Consider the following 17,958-nt stretch of genomic DNA (forward strand, 5'->3'; position numbering starts at 1 on the left):
TGATGACGTAACCGCCGCGGGCGCGGGATCACTGTTTTCGCAGCGGCCGCCTCCTTGCGACTGATGTATGCGAGGGCGGTGCAATCGCTGGCTGCGAAAGTGAAGCGGTAGTCACAGGCAAGCAGGCGCTTGGTTTCTGAGTTACCCTGTTTTTTCTTCAGTCAGGTGTCCTAGGGCCATCGTTGTGCTGCTGAGAATGTGAACTCTCCCTCTTATAATTTAGAGACCCACAGACGAACAGCCCGCAGGTAGAACTTAAAAGTTATATTTTTGCCTTCCGTGTTGGCCCATTTCCTCAACCAACAAAGTTAAATTTTAATAGTTCCACCTTTTGCAAATAATAATGACTGACATCTGAACTGTCTCCCAGGTCGTACAAATGGAACTGTGCATGTTGGCGCTTTGCATTAATTCTAACCAACATTCTTTGAGTGAAGTGTTTTAGCATTAATTCATACCCGTTTACAAAATCCCTGTTGAGTAAGAGCCTGGCATTGCTAAATGACAGTTGCCTTTTGAAGAAGACTTAGGTTTCGAAGCTGATGCGAAATTGGAACTCGGGCTGGTCGTTGCCCAGAGGTCAAAACCTATGCCCGCCAGCTTGGTAAAAGTTGAGTTCTGGCCTGGCTCACCAGGAGAGCCAAGGCCTCAGTCCCTCCAACCCTTTTGTGATGCTGAATACTTCAGTTTATGATGGGGCGTGGCAAGAGTCAATCCTTGAATTGTATGGGACTCTGGAGTACTTCACTAGGAAACATGTAATGATTGATTTGTGTCATCTACAAGCAGCTCACCGTAAAAACGTCTTGTAAACTGGTAGTTGAAGAGATTTGGGAAGTCCAATAAGGTGGCTAACTAATGTTAAAGCTAAACAATATGCTGTTACCACTCTCAAGGATGTTACCAAAGATTTGCTTGGAAATGAAAAGCAAAGAAAAGAGGAGGTATTTATTTAATGGCCTTACCAACTCTGACCAGCTATTGAGATTACTTGGAAGACATTGTCTAAATAGACCATGGGTAAATGGCTGCCTCAGGCTTCCTTGGTTTGGTGAACTTACTCAACTCTGGTATTTATCCAATTCTGTTTTAAAACACTGCTGCTTAAACAAATGTTTGATTATTTTAAAAAATCTTTCTAGAATAGTGCTGGCTTCCACAGCTCCAAGGCACAGACAGCTGTATGTGAGTAGCAGATGGAGTCAAAATTTAACTGTGGGAATTTGGTCCATAGAAACCCAGAATTTATAGTCCCTTCTCAAGCGTTTTAGAAAGATTTTGTTTTACTGGTCTTCAAAGTTCTATTTGGCCTGACTTGCTCTATGGAGGAAAAGCAGGAAACTAGGTTTTAGGGATTTTACCTCTTTTATTCCTTCCTAGAGGGCATTCTGGAGCTGCCATTTCAGGGTTCTTAACACACTGCCTGTATCACACCTTAAATTATCCTCACTCTTAGAATAAGAAGAAATTATATAGACACTCTTAAAGGCATTTTATAGACTGTCATAAAGCACAGTTTTCAGTACCATCCATAAATACTGATAACTTTATCCTTACAGTCTCTATTACAGGCAAAATACTCAGCTGCACTCGTTCCTTTTTATTTATTTATGGAGCAATACTGAAAGTGCTCAGTTTCTATATACCTTCTGAGAACAGAGCATTCTTCATGGCTTCTTCATTTCTTATACACACTCACCTGCTGTATTAGTTTCCTGTGGTTTCTGTACTTGGTAGCTTAAAACATCAGATATGTATTCTTACCCAGTTCTGAGGCCAGAAGTCTGAAATTATTATTGCAGGGCTGAAATCAAGGTATCCATGTTCCCTCAGGAGACTCTGGGGCAGAACATGTTCCTAGCTTTACCAGATTCCTCCTAGATAAACCCTCTTTTGGGGTTTTTGTTTTTATTGTTTTACACTACTATATTTTGGGAATAATTTGTTAACGTAACAATAGATAATAAAGGAGGTAAGGACGTTGTGAAGATGGATGGTGACTTAGTGAATAGTGGTATCATTTGTCAAAAGACTACAGGTAAGAGGAAGAAGCATGTTTGTGGGGAAAAGGGTCAGTTTTGGAAAGACTTCTAAAGATGCCCACAGGACATTAAAGTGGAGCTGTGTAGTGGGAAGTTAAGCAAGTTCAGAGGAGTGTTTGGAAAAGGAAATGTTTTAGGAGTAAAGGACCTATAGGTCAAAGTGGAATGATGGGATAACATCACCTATTGTCACAGGCTGGTTTCTTTGGAAGGACTTATTAAGACTGAGGTTAGGATGCAAGATATTTATTAGTGATCAAATCCTTTGAAAGGAAGGAGAAGAAAGCAGTGTTAGGTAGAAGAAGTTAAATACATTACTGACCCAACTAAACCTCAGTCAACCCTGCCAGGAGCTGTGGAACAATTATTGCCTGTCAGAGTATCCTGTTTGGCCAAATGATCAACCTTCTTTATCCCCCCCATCTTTCTTAGTCTCCAGATGTGGGCTACCCCAGAGAGGTTATGACTTAAGTGAAGTGGTTCTCAGCAGCTAAGCTAGACCTCACTGACAGCTGGAGGATTCTACTGACCCACAATTGATGCCCATTGTTGAGTAGCAAGCCCTTACGTGAGGAATCTGGATAGTGCATCTCTGTGTCTACCACCTCCTCCCAACCCCCTACCCCTGAGAAAGTGACTCAGCAAAAAAGAAAATACAAATATTTAAGAGATAGGGGAGTTGATTAAAGGGGGCTGAGCAGATGAGGTCAAAGGAGAGATCCATGACTGTGAAAATGAGAAAAGGCAACCTCATTTAAAATAGGAAGCCCTGAAGGGGAAGCTCTCACACAGGTACCACTTGTGTAGTTATCCTCTGTCACTATACTAAGATAGTACAGTATTATTGGCTATGTCCCCCATGTTATGTTTCCATTCATGTGACTAATTTATAAATTGATATTTGTACCTCTTTATCCCTTAGTTCATCAATTAGTTATCAATTAGTTCATCCATTCCCCACATCCCTCCTTAATGGTAACCAACAGTCTGTTGTCTGTGTTTTAGATTCCACATATAAGTGAAGTCATATATACAGGTATTTCTTTCTTTGCCTGGCTTATTTACTTACATAATACTATCCTCTAGGTCCATCCATGTTGCGGCAGGTGGCAAGATTTCATTATTTTAATGGCTGAGCAATATTCCATTGTATATATGTACCACATCTTTATCCATTCATCTATCAGTGGACACTTGGGCTGCTTCCATAGCTTGGCTATTGTAAATAATAATGCAATAAACATAGGGGTGCATATATCTTTTTGAATTAGTGATTTTGTTTTTTAGGGGTAAATTCCTAGACATGAACTTGCCAGAAATATGGAAATGTGGTATTTCTATTTTTAATTTTTTGAGAAATCTCCGTATTGCTTTCCATAGTGGCTGCACCAGTTTACATTCCCACCAACAGTGTAGGAGGGTTCCCTTTTCTCCACGTCCTCACCAATACTTGTTATTTCTTTACTTTTGGATAATGACCATTCTGACTGGTGTGACGTGATACCTCACTGTGGTTTTGTGTTGTGGTTTTGTTTTGATGACTAGTGAGGTTGAGCATCTCTTCATTGTTGGCCATCTGTATGTCTTCTTTGGAAAAATATTCAGTTCCTCTGCCCATTTTTTAACTGGAATGTTTTATTTTTTTGGTGTTGAGTTGTATGAGTCCTTCATATATATTGGACATTAGCCCCTTATTGGATATATCATGTACAAATACATTATCCTTACTGTAGGTTTCCTTTTTCTTTTTTAAATTGATGGTTTCCTTTGCTGTGGAAAAGATTTTTAGTTTGATATATGTAAGGCTGGAGGCACAGGAGGGAGGGGTGAGCACTTCGGACGACCTCAGCCCTAAAAAGACCAACAGATTCCGGCCTGATGACATGCCAAAATCCCCAGCTGCTGCCCCCTCCCAACCTGGAAAAGGTGCCTTAGGCTAGCCATTCCTCCTGCTGCTGTAAACCTATTCTCTCCCTTCCCCTACCTTCTTTAAAATCTCACTGCCTGCCCTGCTGGGCATGACTTCTCCAGCCTGTAACTAACCAGACCAGTGGCAAACATCACCTGGGATTGTGCCCTATTAAACTTTTGGCTCCTTTGTAGCCTCCTCACCTGGTTATTTCAGCTCGATTTTTTTTTTTTTTTAGATAATTATTTTTTATTGAAGGGTAGTTGACGCACAGTATTACATTGCATTAGTTTCAAGTGTACAACACAGTGATAAAACATTTATATACATAATTCTAGGTTCCAGCTATCACCCTACCAAGCTGTTACAATATCTTGACTATATTCCTTATGCTATACATTACATCCCGGTTACTTATTTATTTTACCATTGGAAGTCTGTCCTTTTTTTTTTTTTTTTTTGTGAGGGCATCTCTCGTATTTATTGATCAAATGGTTGTTAACAACAATAAAATTCTGTATAGGGGACTCAATGCTCAATGCACAATCATTAATTCACCCCAAGCCTAATTTTCGTCAGTCTCCAATCTTCTGAGGCATAACAAACAAGTTCTTACATGGAGAACAAATTCTTACATAATGAATAAGTTACATAGTGAACAGTACAAGGGCAGTCATCACAGAAACTTTCGGTTTTGCTCATGCATTATGAACTATAAACAGTCAGTTCAAATATGAATACTCATTTGGTTTTTATACTTGATTTATATGTGGATACCACATTTCTCTCTTTATTATTATTATTTTTAATAAAATGCTGGAGTGGTAGGTAGATACAAGATAAAGGTAGAAAACATAGTTTAGTGTTGTAAGAGAGCAAATGTAGATGATCAGGTGTGTGTCTGTAGACTATGTGTTAATCCAAGCTAGACAAGGGCAATAAAACATCCACGTATGCAGAAGATTTCTCTCAGAACGGGGGGGTGAGGTTCTAAGCCTCACCTCTGTTGATCCCCAATTTCTCACCTGATGACCCCCCTGCGACTGTGCCTGTCTTAGGTTGTTCCTCCCTTGAGGAATCTTACCCGTCTCTGGCTTTTTCGGCTCGATTTTTACCTTACAATATAGTCCTACTTATATTTTATTTTGTCTCCTTTGCCTAGCAAGACATCCATTAAAAAAAAAATTACTAATGCTGATGTTCAGTAGTTTACCGCCTATTTTTCTTCTGGAGTTTTATGGTTTCAGGTCTTATATTTAGCTATTTAAACCATTTTAAGTCTATTTGCTTATATGGTGTAAGGTGATCCAGTTTCATTTTTTACATGTAGCTGTCCACTTTAACCAATGCCATTTAAATATTGAGACTGTCTTTTCCCCATTGCATATTCTTGCCACCTTTGTCATAGAATAATTGACTGTGTAAGCATGGGTTTATTTCTGGGCTCTCTATTCTGTTAAATTGATCTATGTATCTGTTTTTGTACCAGTAGCATACTGTTTTGATTGCTATACATTTATAGTATAATTTGAAATCAGGGAGCATGATATCTCCAACTTTGTTCTTCTTTCTGAAGATTGCTTTCGCTCTCCAGGGTCTTTTGTGGTTCCAAATTTTAGGATTATTTGCTCTAGCTGTAAAAAAAATTCATTGATATTTTAAGAGGGATTGCATTTACTATGTAGATTGCTTTGGGCAGTATGACCATTTTAACAATATTAATTCTTCCTATCAATGGGCATGGAATAATTTTCCATTTGTGTCTTCAATTTCTTTTATCAATGTTTTACACTTTTCAGAGTACAGATCTTTTACTTCCATGGTTAGATTTATTCCTAGGTATTTTATTCTTTTTAATGCAACTATAAATGGCATTGATTTCATAATTTCTCTTTCTGCTCATTATTTGTATGTCAAAATGCAACAGATTTCTGTATATTGATTTGTATCCTGCTACTTTACTGAATTCAGTTATTATAATAGTTTTTTGATGGATTCTTTAAGGTTTTCTATATATAGTATCATATCATCTTTAACTGTCAAAATAGTAACTGTTTTACTTCTTGCTTACCAATTTGGATGCCTTTTCTTTCTTCTTCTTGTCTCATTGTTATGGCTAGGACATCCAGTGCTATGTATAGAAATGGTGAGAATGGGAATCCTTGTCTTGTTCCTGGTCTTAGAGGGAAGTTTTCAACTTTTACCATTGAGTGTGATTTAGCTGTGGGTTTGTCATATATAGCTTTTATTATGTTTATATATATTCCCTCTATACCCACTTTGTTGAGCATTGTTAATAAATTTTGAATTGGGTTTGCTAAGAGAATTTTGGCCTCTGTGCACATCAGCAGTATTGGTCTGTAATTTTCTTTATTTGCAGCAGTTTTGTCTGGTTTTGGTATCAATATGATGCTGGCCTGGTAAAATTGAATTTGAAAGGTTTCCTTCCTCTTCAACTTCTTGGAATAGTTTGAGTAGAAGAGGCATTAACTCTTCTTCAAATGTTTGGTAGGATTCACCTGTGAAGCCATCTGGTTCTGGACTTCTGTTTGTTGGGAGTTTTTGATTACTGATTCAATTTCATTACTAGTAATCAATCTGTTCAAACTTTCTGTTTCTTCCTGGTTCAGGCTTAGTGAAGATTGTGTTTCTAGGAATTTATCCATTTATTCTACATTGTCCTATTTGTTGGCATATATATAATTTTTCACAATAATCTTATTGTTTGTATTTCTGTGGTGGTGTAATTTTGCCTCTTTCATTTCTGATTTCTTTTATTTGAGTAAAGGAGGACACTTTACATATAGGAATTTTATCTCCGCTTTTAAGAAAAAGAAGGACAAGCTCCCTTCCCAGCAACAAAACACTAACCACCACTTTTAGTCACTAAGAAACCTCCAAAGTCTCAAACCCTTGTTCTTCAGTGAACTTTTGTTAAAAACAACTCTCCTCAAATTTCCTCCTATAACTTAATAAAAGCTGAACTTCCCTTTGTCTTCTGGGACTTGCTTATGGTTTGCCATCATTTGCTTTTTCCAAATTCTCAAATAAACTCATTTTGCTAGTAAAATAACTGACTTTTATTTTAAGGTTCACAAGTCATTTTCCAAACACCCGTGGAAGAGTTTTGACCATGCTACAAGCCACGTAATTTTAAGTGAGACAATGACAGGAATTTGTAAACATAAATGCCTTTGGAATGACATAAGTATTTCTTTAGTGTTTTCTTCCAGTAGCATTCTCTTCTCAGGTGTGGGGGGAAAGCATCCTTCCTTCTTAGAATCACCTACCATAGTTCCCAGCAGGCTGGTCAATCGCAACTCAAGCACTGACTTCAGAGATGACTTTGAAAGAAATACCTAGTAACTAGATTAGAAAATACCTAGGTTTAAAAATTATACAGCATTAAAAATTATGAAGCTTTAAAAAAATAAGCATTAAAATTAAACAAGTGTTCTTAAAATAAAAAAGTATAAAGCATTATTTTTAAAAAATCCAAATCTAGTAATGTCTTCATACCTAAGTATTATGAAATACAGGAGACAGGAACATGTGGAATGACTCCAAAGGGATGCAACTGGCGTCTTCAAGATTATTTAAGTTATTCAGCAACATGTAAATTGAAGGATGAGAGAGAGAGAGAGATTAGAATTTAGAGAGAGGACTAGCTGCATAAATAATTATCAGGGCCCAGTATAAAATGAAAGTGTGGGGTCCCTTCTTCAAAGATCAGGGAAAAGATAACATGAAAGGTACTAAAATATTAAGCTATTTCCTTTCTTATGCTATCTATCTCTCAACCTGTTAGGGTAGTTTTACATTTGCTATTTAATAAGGTTAAGCTCCCTCAAGTGAGGACATTTGTTGGGACCTGCAGTTCTCACAGGTGCACAGGGACCTGCCCTGTGACTTGACACATGTACAGAACACACAAGGCCCACCAGCTCTAGGGTTCTCTGTCCTGAAAAGTCCTCGACCTAAATTCTGTACCCCAGCTGGGGCAGGAAGTCAAGCCAGCTATCTCCTTTTGCCCTCCTCCTGGCTTAACCCAGAGCAAACTGGCAATTCCATAGGATGTGTTATGCACCTGGATCCTGGATGGCGTTGGACATTAAGCTGCTTGGGGAATGCTTGGTGGTGCTGCAAGTGAGGGGGGCACGGAGGTGCATCATCTAATTGAAGAAATCAGCTGCCCTCTAGAGTCCAAACTTTCAAAGTGAGGAGGCAACAAGAAGGGGGCCCACCTGTGAGCTGAGTCTCTAGGCCCCAGGCACATGCTCTATCGTCCTATTATACTTCACTTACAAACACAAATTCAAAGGCACAATTATTAAGACTTTAATAATAGTGATTGCAGAGCATTAATCCCCAGTATGGGATGAGTCTAAGCATTGCACCAGTGAGACTGCATTGGTTGCACATCTTGAAGTTGGCTCTGCCTACAGATTAAAAGAACTTTAAGAACTTCCCCAGCCAATTGCAATTTACAGACCTTATTTGAGCAACCTGATTTTAACCAACATGCTGGACAGACCATAGGGGTAATTTGCATATTGATTGGATTTTTGATGATACTAAGATATGCTGTTAATCATTTAGGTATTATTGTACTGTGATTACGTTTAATAACAAAGGAGTTCTTGTATTTCCAGATACATACTAAATATTTACAGCTGAAATAACATGATAGTTGGGATTTACCTTAAAATAATAAGAGGGAGGGGCCAGTGGGTAAGGACATGGATGAAAAAATGACCAGGAGTGGATAATAGTTGAAGCTGGGCTTGAGTAAGAGGGTTCATTAAAATACCTTTTTATTGTTATGTACTCTTTTAATTACTTTTCGTGATAAAAAGTTTTAAACAGTTGCAATGTGCTTAGGGACTGAAAATTTTAAATCCCACAATTTAATCCTGAAAAATAGGAAAAATAAGCACCACCTGTACTATTTGTAATTAAAAACAATCTTAAAGCAAAAAAAAAAATACTTCATACAAGAAAGTTTATTCATAGTACACACAGGGAACATCTAGGTGCCCCATCCATAGGTGAGTATATAAGCGAACTATAATATGTATTTGTACAATGGACAACTACTCAGAAGTAAAATGGAATAAACTATTGATTTACACATCAACGTGAGTAACAAAATATTATGCTAAGTGAAAAAAGCCTTACAAAAAAAGTACATACTGTATGATTCTGTATATATCAAGTTCTGCAACATGCAAAACTAACCTATGATGGAAAAAAAAATCAGACCAGTGGTTGTTTCTGGATGGGAGGGGAAAGGTTGAATGATAAGGGTATAAGGGAACTTTCTGTTAATGGTAATTTCTCTATCTTTATAGGTTTGGGGTTAATTACACAGCTTGTCACAACTCAGGGAATGTTTCATTAAGATTTAAGCATTTCATTGTATGTAATTTTACTTTAAAAGGAAGCTTAATAAATATTGAAGCAGTAGTTAATGAAAAACTTGGACTACACAGGGGGAAGTGTACAGTGTATTATACATTAAAAAACAAGAGGAAGGGATAGGTAGATGAATAGATTGTGAAAAAACAACCATACTAAAATGCTGATACGAGTATCAAAGTGGTGATTTCATGAGTGTTGACTGTAAAATTCTATAAAATTTTCTGTAGGAAATAATGCATAATAAAATTTTGGAACATTAATAAAGGAAGCCATCTTTTGGAAGAATGTGGTATTACAGGTTGGTTTAAAAAACATGAGGAACAAAACAGGTTTTCATGACTTAGTATGAAGTAACTACTTATTATTTTTCACAAATTCTATTGGTTCTCACGCATGGGCCCCAGCTCTCTTCTTTGGCTGAAAATCTCTCCACTGGCCAATTTGCTACTCAGATTTTACTTCCTTTACAACAAATCTGCAAATAGTAAATATTTCAAGCTTTGTGGGCTAAGGCAAAATTAAGGATATTATATAGGCATTTAACTGGAGAGAAAACTAATCTCCACAACATTTTCATTGATGAAATTTAAAATATAATAATACTGAGTACAGGTTTTTGTAAAACAAGTCTACTAAAGGGAATGAAATTCTTTTTTTGGCAGATAGAGGATAAGCTTTCTCTTAATTAGGGTTCAGTTATTCCCTGTCATCATATTCCATTGCAAGTGTTTCATCTTGTGGATAAATGAAGGTTCCTATGGCCAGGATTCTCACCTGGCCCTGGCCTGCTAGCTCACTACCTGTGTGAGCAATACCTTGCTATTGACTCTATATAAAGAGCTCTGCCCAGTGCTCTGGGTGGCAGGTGGCATGGCGCATGGCTGCAGGAGAGCAGAGACTGGAGTATTAGCAGCGCCGAGGACAAAGGCTGAGATGGCTGCGGGGACAGAGGTCCAGGGGCAGAGACTGGCTTGCTACATGCAGACTTGCTCTGAGTGGACAGCATTCTAGTGATGGACCTGTCACTGTGGGAATAAAGTTGGGTATAAACCCTTTCACCCCAAGAACGTTTTGCTGTCAATTTCTTTGGTCACATTGAATACATAGCGAACTTGCCGGGGGCTTAAATCCATTAGCAAGACACGTGGTATGGTATTATGTATGACACTTGAAGTGCTATCAAGTAAAAATGTTCCTGTGATTTGTACTGTAGTGTGTGGCAGCTGGATGAAGTGATAGGAATGCCATATAGGGTCTCAGTCATGAGTACTCTGTTGTACACTGTAAAAGCAGCCATAGACAATAAGCAAGTATGTTTACATAGTCCAATAAAATTTTATTTGTGAATTTTAAAATTTGAATAACATAATTTTATGTGTCATGAAATACTACTATTCTTTTGACTTTTTCCCAGTCACTTTAAAAGTAAAAACCATGAAAAGCAGATGGCTGGCTGGATTTGGCCTACAGACTATAGTTTGTCAACCCCTGCTACAGAATATGTATATAAAGTAGCCTTTTGAGTTGAAAGAGATTGTTATTCATAGTTCATCTGTATTATAGCCTGGGTTGTAGTTGAATATGAAAATCTTAGCGATTTCAAAGCTTTGAAAATACAATTTCGGTAAAGAAAAAGTTGACATATTTATTTGCATTCCTCAGCATATCAATATACTTTATATATTTCCATTTGATATTATCCTCTTTTAACTAGGAAGGAAGAAAAGTCATAAGTTTTTTTTTTTGAGAGGGCATCTCTCATATTTATTGACCAAATGGTTAACAACAATAAAATTCTGTATAGTGGACTCAATGCACAATCATTAATCAACCCCAAGCCTAATTCTCAACAGTCTCTAATCTTCTGAAGCATACCGAACAAGTTCTTACATGGTGAACAAGTTCTTACATAGTGAATAAGTTCTTACATGGTGAACAGTGCAAGGGCAGTCATACACAGAAACTTTTGGTTTTGATCACGCATTATGAACTATAAATAATCAAGTCAGATATGATTATTCATTTGATTTTTATACTTGATTTATATGTGAATCCCACATTTCTCCCTTATTATTATTATTGTTATTTTAATAAAATGCTGAAGTGGTAGGTAGATGCAAGATAAAGGTAGAAAACATAATTTAGTGCTGTAAGAAGGCAAATGTAGATGATCAGGTGTGTGTCTATAGACTAGTATTAATCGAAGCTAGACAAGGGCAACAAAACATCCACAGATGCAGAAGATTTCTCTCAAAACGGGGGGGTGAGGTTCTAAGCCTCACCTCTGTTGATCCCCAATTTCTCACCTGATGGCCCCCCTGAGAATGTGCCTGTCTTAGGTTGTTCCTCCCTTGAGGAATCTTACCCGTCTCTGGCTAACCAGTCATCCTCCGGGGCCATACAGGGAAATGTAAAGTTGATAAGTGAGAGAGAAGCAGTATTGTTTGAAAAGGTTAGCTTTTTCCTTCTTTGCAGATTTATGCCCTGTGGCTTCTATGCCCAGCATTTGTCTTGAGGTATCTTTACCACTTGGAAGAATTACGATACTCGGTAATTTTTGATATGAGGCTTGAATTCTACTAAAGGGTTGTAATTAGGAAGAAGAAAAGCTATAGAACTAGCAGATGGAAGAAAACATGGGAAGATTGATTATTTCTTTGACATATCTTCTTGTAGAGTAACATAAGCATGCATAGGTTTTAAACTACTAATTAAATTGTGTACACACATTAACATAATAGGAATACAGCTACATAACAAAAGCAGACCTACAATTACCAGCCATATCCAGTGAAACCAAGAAAACCAGTTAGGTACCCTAGGCATTTGTGAAAACTTATCAATGATATGATGGATATTGTCTAACTGAATTTGAATAGTTTGAGAAAAATCAGACAAATTAAAACAACACATTCCTGGGAACTGTTCACATCCCATATGTTCTTTTAACAGTAGATAGTCTATAGTCACACAATTTTGGAGCACTGCAACTTGCACTTCTCCTAATTTTTGGTTGAGTTCCAACAGTATAGATCCAGTCAAATTTGTTGTTTTACTGTATGCACAGATCAGCTTAGATATCTCCTTCTTTATTCCAATGGCAAGTCCAGGAACCGGTGGGATGAATGCAGCTACAACTGCAACAGCGCCAGGATCTTTGTTGAAGTTTTTTGATGATCATCTTCTGGAATGACTCTTCCAGAGGATGTTGATGTTGGAAGTTCTTCTTCATATCGTATCTTAATTTGTTTTCTGGGTAGCCAGATTAGGCTTTGATCCTCTGTATAAACACAAAAAAACCCTTTGGCCACACTTTGATATGACCTTTATACCATTGTGAAGAACCTATTGGAGATCACCACACAGGAACTGCTTTTTTTTTTTTTTAAGAGAAAGGAATATTATAAGAAAAATGTACTTCCATAGCTGATCATCTGACACCCTTTAAAAGATCAAAATTAAGGATATGTAAAGCATGCATTAATCGTTGATTTGCAGTTAGTTTTATGCTATCAGGGAGTAATCCCCCTTTTCTTTCTCTTTTTTTTTGGTTATCATTAATCTACAATTACATGAAGAATATTATGTTTACCAGGCTCTCCCCTATACCAAGTCCCCACCACAAACCCCATTACAGTCACTGTTCATCAGCATAGCAAAATTTTGTAGAATCACTACTTGTCTTCTCTGTGTTGCACAGCCCTCCCCTTTCTCCCACCCACCATATTATGCATGCTAATCATAATACCCCCTTTCTTCTTCTACCCCGTTCTCCCTCCTTACCCACCCATCCTCCCCAGTCCCTTTTCCTTTGGTACCTATTAGTCCATTCTTGGGTTCTGTGATTCTGCTGCTGTTTTGTTCTTCAGTTTTTCCTTTGTTCTTATACTCCACAGATGAGTGAAATCATTTGGTATTTCTCTTTCTCCGCTTGGCTTATTTCACTGAGCATAATACCGTCTAGCTCCATCCATGTTGTTGCAAATGGTAGGATTTGTTTTCTTCTTGTGGCTGAATAATATTCCATTGTGTATATATACTACATCTCCTTTATCCATTCATCTACTGATGGACACTTAGGTTGCTTCCAATTCTTGGCTATTGTAAATAGTGCTGCGATAAACATACGGGTGCATCTGTCTTTTTCAAACTGGAGTGCTGCATTCTTAGGGTAAACTCCTAGGAGTGGAATTCCTGGGTCAAATGGTAAGTCTATTTTGAGCATTTTGAGGAACCTCCATACTGCTTTCCACAATGGTTGAAGTAATTTACATTCCCACCAGCAGTGTAGGAGGGTTCCCCTTTCTCCACAACCTTGCCAACATTTGTTGTTGTTTGTCTTTTGGATGGTACCCATCCTTACTGGTGTGAGGTGATATCTCATTGTAGTTTTATTTTGCATTTCTCTGATAATTAGCGATGTGGAGCATCTTTTCATGTGTCTGTTGGTCATCTGTATTTCTTTTTTCGAGAACTGTCTGTTCAGTTCCTCTGCCCATTTTCTAATTGAATTATTTGTTTTTTGTTTATTGAAGTGGGTGAACTCTTTATATATTTTGAATGTCAAGCCTTTATCGGATCTGTCATTTACAAATATATTCTTCCATACTGTAGGGTACCTTTTTGTTCTATTAATGGTGTCTTTTGCTGTACAGAAGCTTTTCAGCTTAATATAGTCCCACTTGTTCATTTTTGCTTTTGTTTTCTGTGCCTGGGGAGATATGTTCAAGAAGAGGTCACTCATGTTTATGTCCAAGCGATTTTTGCCTATGTTTTTTCCTAAGAGTTTTATGGTTTCATGACTTACATTCAGTTGTTTGATCCATTTCGAATTTACTTTTTTGTATGGGGTTAGACAATGGTCCAGTTTCATTCTCTTATATGTAGCTGTCCAGTTTTGCCAGCACCATCTGTTGAAGAGACTGTCATTTCCCCCATTGTATGTCCATGGCTCCTTTATCAAATGTTACTTGACCATATATGTTTGGGTTAATGTCTGGAGTCTAATCTGTTCCACGGGTCTGTGTCTCTGTTCTTGTGCCAGTACCGAATTGTCTTGATTACTATGGCTTTGTAGTAGAGGTTGAAGTTGGGGAGTGAGATCCCCCCCCCCACTTTATTCTTCTGTCTCAGGATTGATTTAGCTATTCGGGGTCTTTGGTGTGTCCATATGAATTTTTGAACTATTTGTTCCAGTTCGTTGAAGAATGTTGCTGGTATTTGATAGGGATTGTATCAAATCTGTATATTGCTTTGGGCAGGATGGCCATTTTGATTATATTAATTCTTCCTAGCCAAGAGCATGGGATGACTTTCCATTTGTTAGTGTCCCCTTTGATTTCTCTTAAGAGTGTCTTGTAGTTTTCAGGATATAAGTCTTTCACTTCTTTGGTTAGGTTTATTCCTAGGTATTTTATTCTTTTTGATGCAATTGTGAATGGAGTTGTTTTCCTGATTTCTCTTTCTATTGGTTTATTGTTAGTGTATAGGAAAGCCACAGATTTCTGTGTGTTAATTTTGTATCCTGCAACTTTGCTCTACTCCTGTATCAGTTCTAGTAGTTTTGGAGTGGAATCTTTAGGGTTTTTTATGTACAATATCATGTCATCTGCAAATAGTGACAGTTTAACTTCTTCTTTACCACTCTGGATTCCTTGTATTTCTTTGTTTTGTCTAATTGCCATGGCTAGGACCTCCAGTACTATGTTAAATAACAGTGGGGAGAGTGGGCATCCCTGTCTTGTTCCCGATCTCAGAGGAAAAGCTTTCAGCTTCTCGCTGTTCAGTATGATGTTGGCTGTGGGTTTATCATATATGGCCTTTATTATGTTGAGATACTTGCCCTCTATACCCATTTTGTTGATGAATGGATGTTGAATTTTGTCAAATGCTTTTTCAACATCTATGGAGATGATCATGTGATTTTTGTCCTTCTTTTCATTGATGTGGTGGATGATGTTGATGGATTTTCAAATGTTGCACCATCCTTGCATCCCTGGGATGAATCCCACTAGGTCATGGTGTATGATCCTTTTGGTGTATTTTTGAATTCGGTTTGCTAATATTTTATTGAGTATTTTTGCATCTACATTCATCAGGGATATTGGTCTGTAATTTTCTTTTTTGGTGGGGTCTTTGCCTGGTTTTGGTATTAGGATGATGTTGGCTTCATAGAATGAGTTTGGGAGATTTCCCACCTTCTATTTTTTGGAAAACTTTAAGGAGAGTGGGTATTATGTCTTCTCTGTATGTCTGATTAAATTCTGAGGTAAATCCATCTGGCCAGGGAGCTTTTTTCTTTGTTAGTTTTTTGATTACCATTTCAATTTCTTTGCTCGTAACTGGTTTGTTTAAGTTTTGTGTTTCTTCCTTGGTCAGTCTTGGAAGGTTGTATTTTTCTTGGAAGTTGTCCATTTCTTCTAAGTTTTCCAGCTTGTTAGCATATAGGTTTTCATAGTAGTCTTTAATAATTCTTGGTATTTCTGTAGAGTCTGTCGTGATTTTTCCATTCTCATTTCTGATTCTGTTGATGTGTGTTGATTCTCTTTTTCTCTTAAAAAGTTTGGCTAGAAGCTTATCTATTTTGTTTATTTTCTCAAAGAACCAGCTCTTGGTTTCATTGATTTTTTTCTGTTGTTTTATTCTCAATTTTGTTTATTTCTTCTCTGACGTTTATTATGTCCCTCCTTCTGCTGACTTTAGGCCTCAGTTGTTCTTCTTTTTCCAGTTTCAATAATTGTGATGTTAGACTATTCATTTGGGATTGTTCTTCCTTCTTTAAGTGTGCCTGGATCATTGTATACTTTCCTCTTAAGACTGCTTTCCTGTGTCCCACAGAAGTTGGGGCTTTGTGTTGTTGTTGTCATTTGTTTCCGTATATTCCTTGATCTCTATTTTAATTTGTTTGTTGATCCATTGATTATTTGGGAGCATGTTGTTAAGCCTCCATGTGTTTGTGAGCCTTTTGTTTTCTTTGTAAAATTTATTTCTAGTTTTATACCTTTGTGGTCTGAAAAGTTGATTGGTAGAATTTCAATCTTTTGGAATTTACTGAGGCTCTTTTTGTGAGCTAGTATGTGGTCTGTTCTGGAGAATGTTCCTTGTGCACTTGAGAAGAATGTATATCCTGGTGCTTTTGGATGTAGAGTTCTATAGATGTCTATTAGGTCCATCTGTTCTAGTGTGTTGTTCAGTGCCTCCGTGTCCTTACTTATTTTCTGCCCAGTGGATCTATCCTTTGGGGTGAGTGGTGTGTTGAAGTCTCCTAAAATGAATGCATTGCATTCTATTTCTCCCTTTATTTCTGTTAGTATTTGTTTCACATATGCTGGTGCTCCTGTGTTGGGTGCATATATATTTAGAATGGTTATATCCTCTTGTTGGACTGAGCCCTTTATCATTATGTAATGTCCTTCTTTATCTCTTGATACTTTCTTTGTTCTGAAGTCTATTTTGTCTGATACTAGTACTGCAACACCTGCTTTCTTCTCTCTGTTGTTTGCCTGAAATATGTTTTTCCATCCCTGGACTTTAGTCTGTGCATGTCTTTGGGTTTGAGGTGAGTTTCTTGTAAGCAGCATATAGATGGGTCTTGCTTTTTTATCCATTCTATTACTCTGTGTCTTTTGATTGGTGCATTCAGTCCATTTACATTTAGGGTGACTATTGAAAGATATGTACTTATTGCCATTGCAGGCTTTAGATTCATGGTTACCAAAGGTTCAACATTAGCTTCTTTAGTATCTTACTGCCTAACTTAGCTCACTTATTGGGCTGTTATATACACTGTCTGGAGATTCTTTTTTTCCTCTCCCTTCTTATTCCTCCTCCTCCATTCTTTATATGTTGGTTGTTTTATTCTGTGCTCTTTCGTGTTTCCTTTAACTGCTTATAGTGGGTAGTTGATTTTATTTTTTGCCTTTAGTTAGTATTTGGTTGGTCTGCTTTCTTTGCTGTGATTTTATTTTCTCTGGTGACATCTGTTTAGTCTTAGGAGTGCTCCCGTCTAGAACAGTCCCTCTAAAATACCCTGTAGAGGTGGTTTGTGGGAGGCAAATTCCCTCAACTTTTGCTTGTCTGGGAATTGTTTAATCCCTCCTTCATATTAAAATAGTAATCGTGCTGGATACAGTATCCTTGGTTCAAGGCCCTTCTGTTTCATTGCATTAAATATATCATGCCATTCTCTTCTGACCTGTACAGTTTCTGTTGAGAAGTCTGATGATAGCCTGATGGGTTTTCCTTTATAGGTGACCTTTTTCTCTCTAGCTGCCTTTAAAACTCTTTCCTTGTCCTTGATCTTTGCCATTTTAATTATTATGTGTCTTGGTGTTGTCCTCCTTATGTCCTTTCTGTTGGGAGTTCTGTTTATTTCTGTAGTCTGTTTGATAATTTCCTCCTCCAGTTTGGGGAAGTTTTCAGCAATTATTTCTTCAAAGACACTTTCTATCCCTTTTTCTCTCTCTTCTTCTTCTGGTACCCCTATAATACAGATATTGTTCCTTTTGGGTTGGTCACACAGTTCTCTTAATATTGTTTCATTCTTGGAGATCCTTTTATCTCTCTCTGTGTCAGCTTCTATGTGTT

The 17,958-nt window shown here is 37.4% G+C and overlaps 1 protein-coding gene across 3 annotated transcripts in view; it reads left to right on the top strand.

Moving 5' to 3' along the window:
* The first annotated feature begins 19 nt into the window (after window positions 1–19).
* Window positions 20–17,958, top strand: part of CEP97 (centrosomal protein 97) — a 63,458-nt gene continuing 45,519 nt past the window's right edge. For 2 of the 3 annotated variants that reach the window (XM_057502305.1, XM_036916458.2), the window contains exon 1: window positions 21–248. The gene's annotated coding sequence lies outside the window, so the exon portion shown is untranslated. Of the gene's footprint in view, window positions 249–17,958 lie in introns of all 3 variants that reach the window. The other variant, XM_036916457.2, reaches the window with a different exon arrangement.

The sequence above is a fragment of the Manis pentadactyla genome, chromosome 1, assembly GCF_030020395.1.
Source record: "Manis pentadactyla isolate mManPen7 chromosome 1, mManPen7.hap1, whole genome shotgun sequence".
Lineage (NCBI taxonomy): Eukaryota > Metazoa > Chordata > Mammalia > Pholidota > Manidae > Manis > Manis pentadactyla.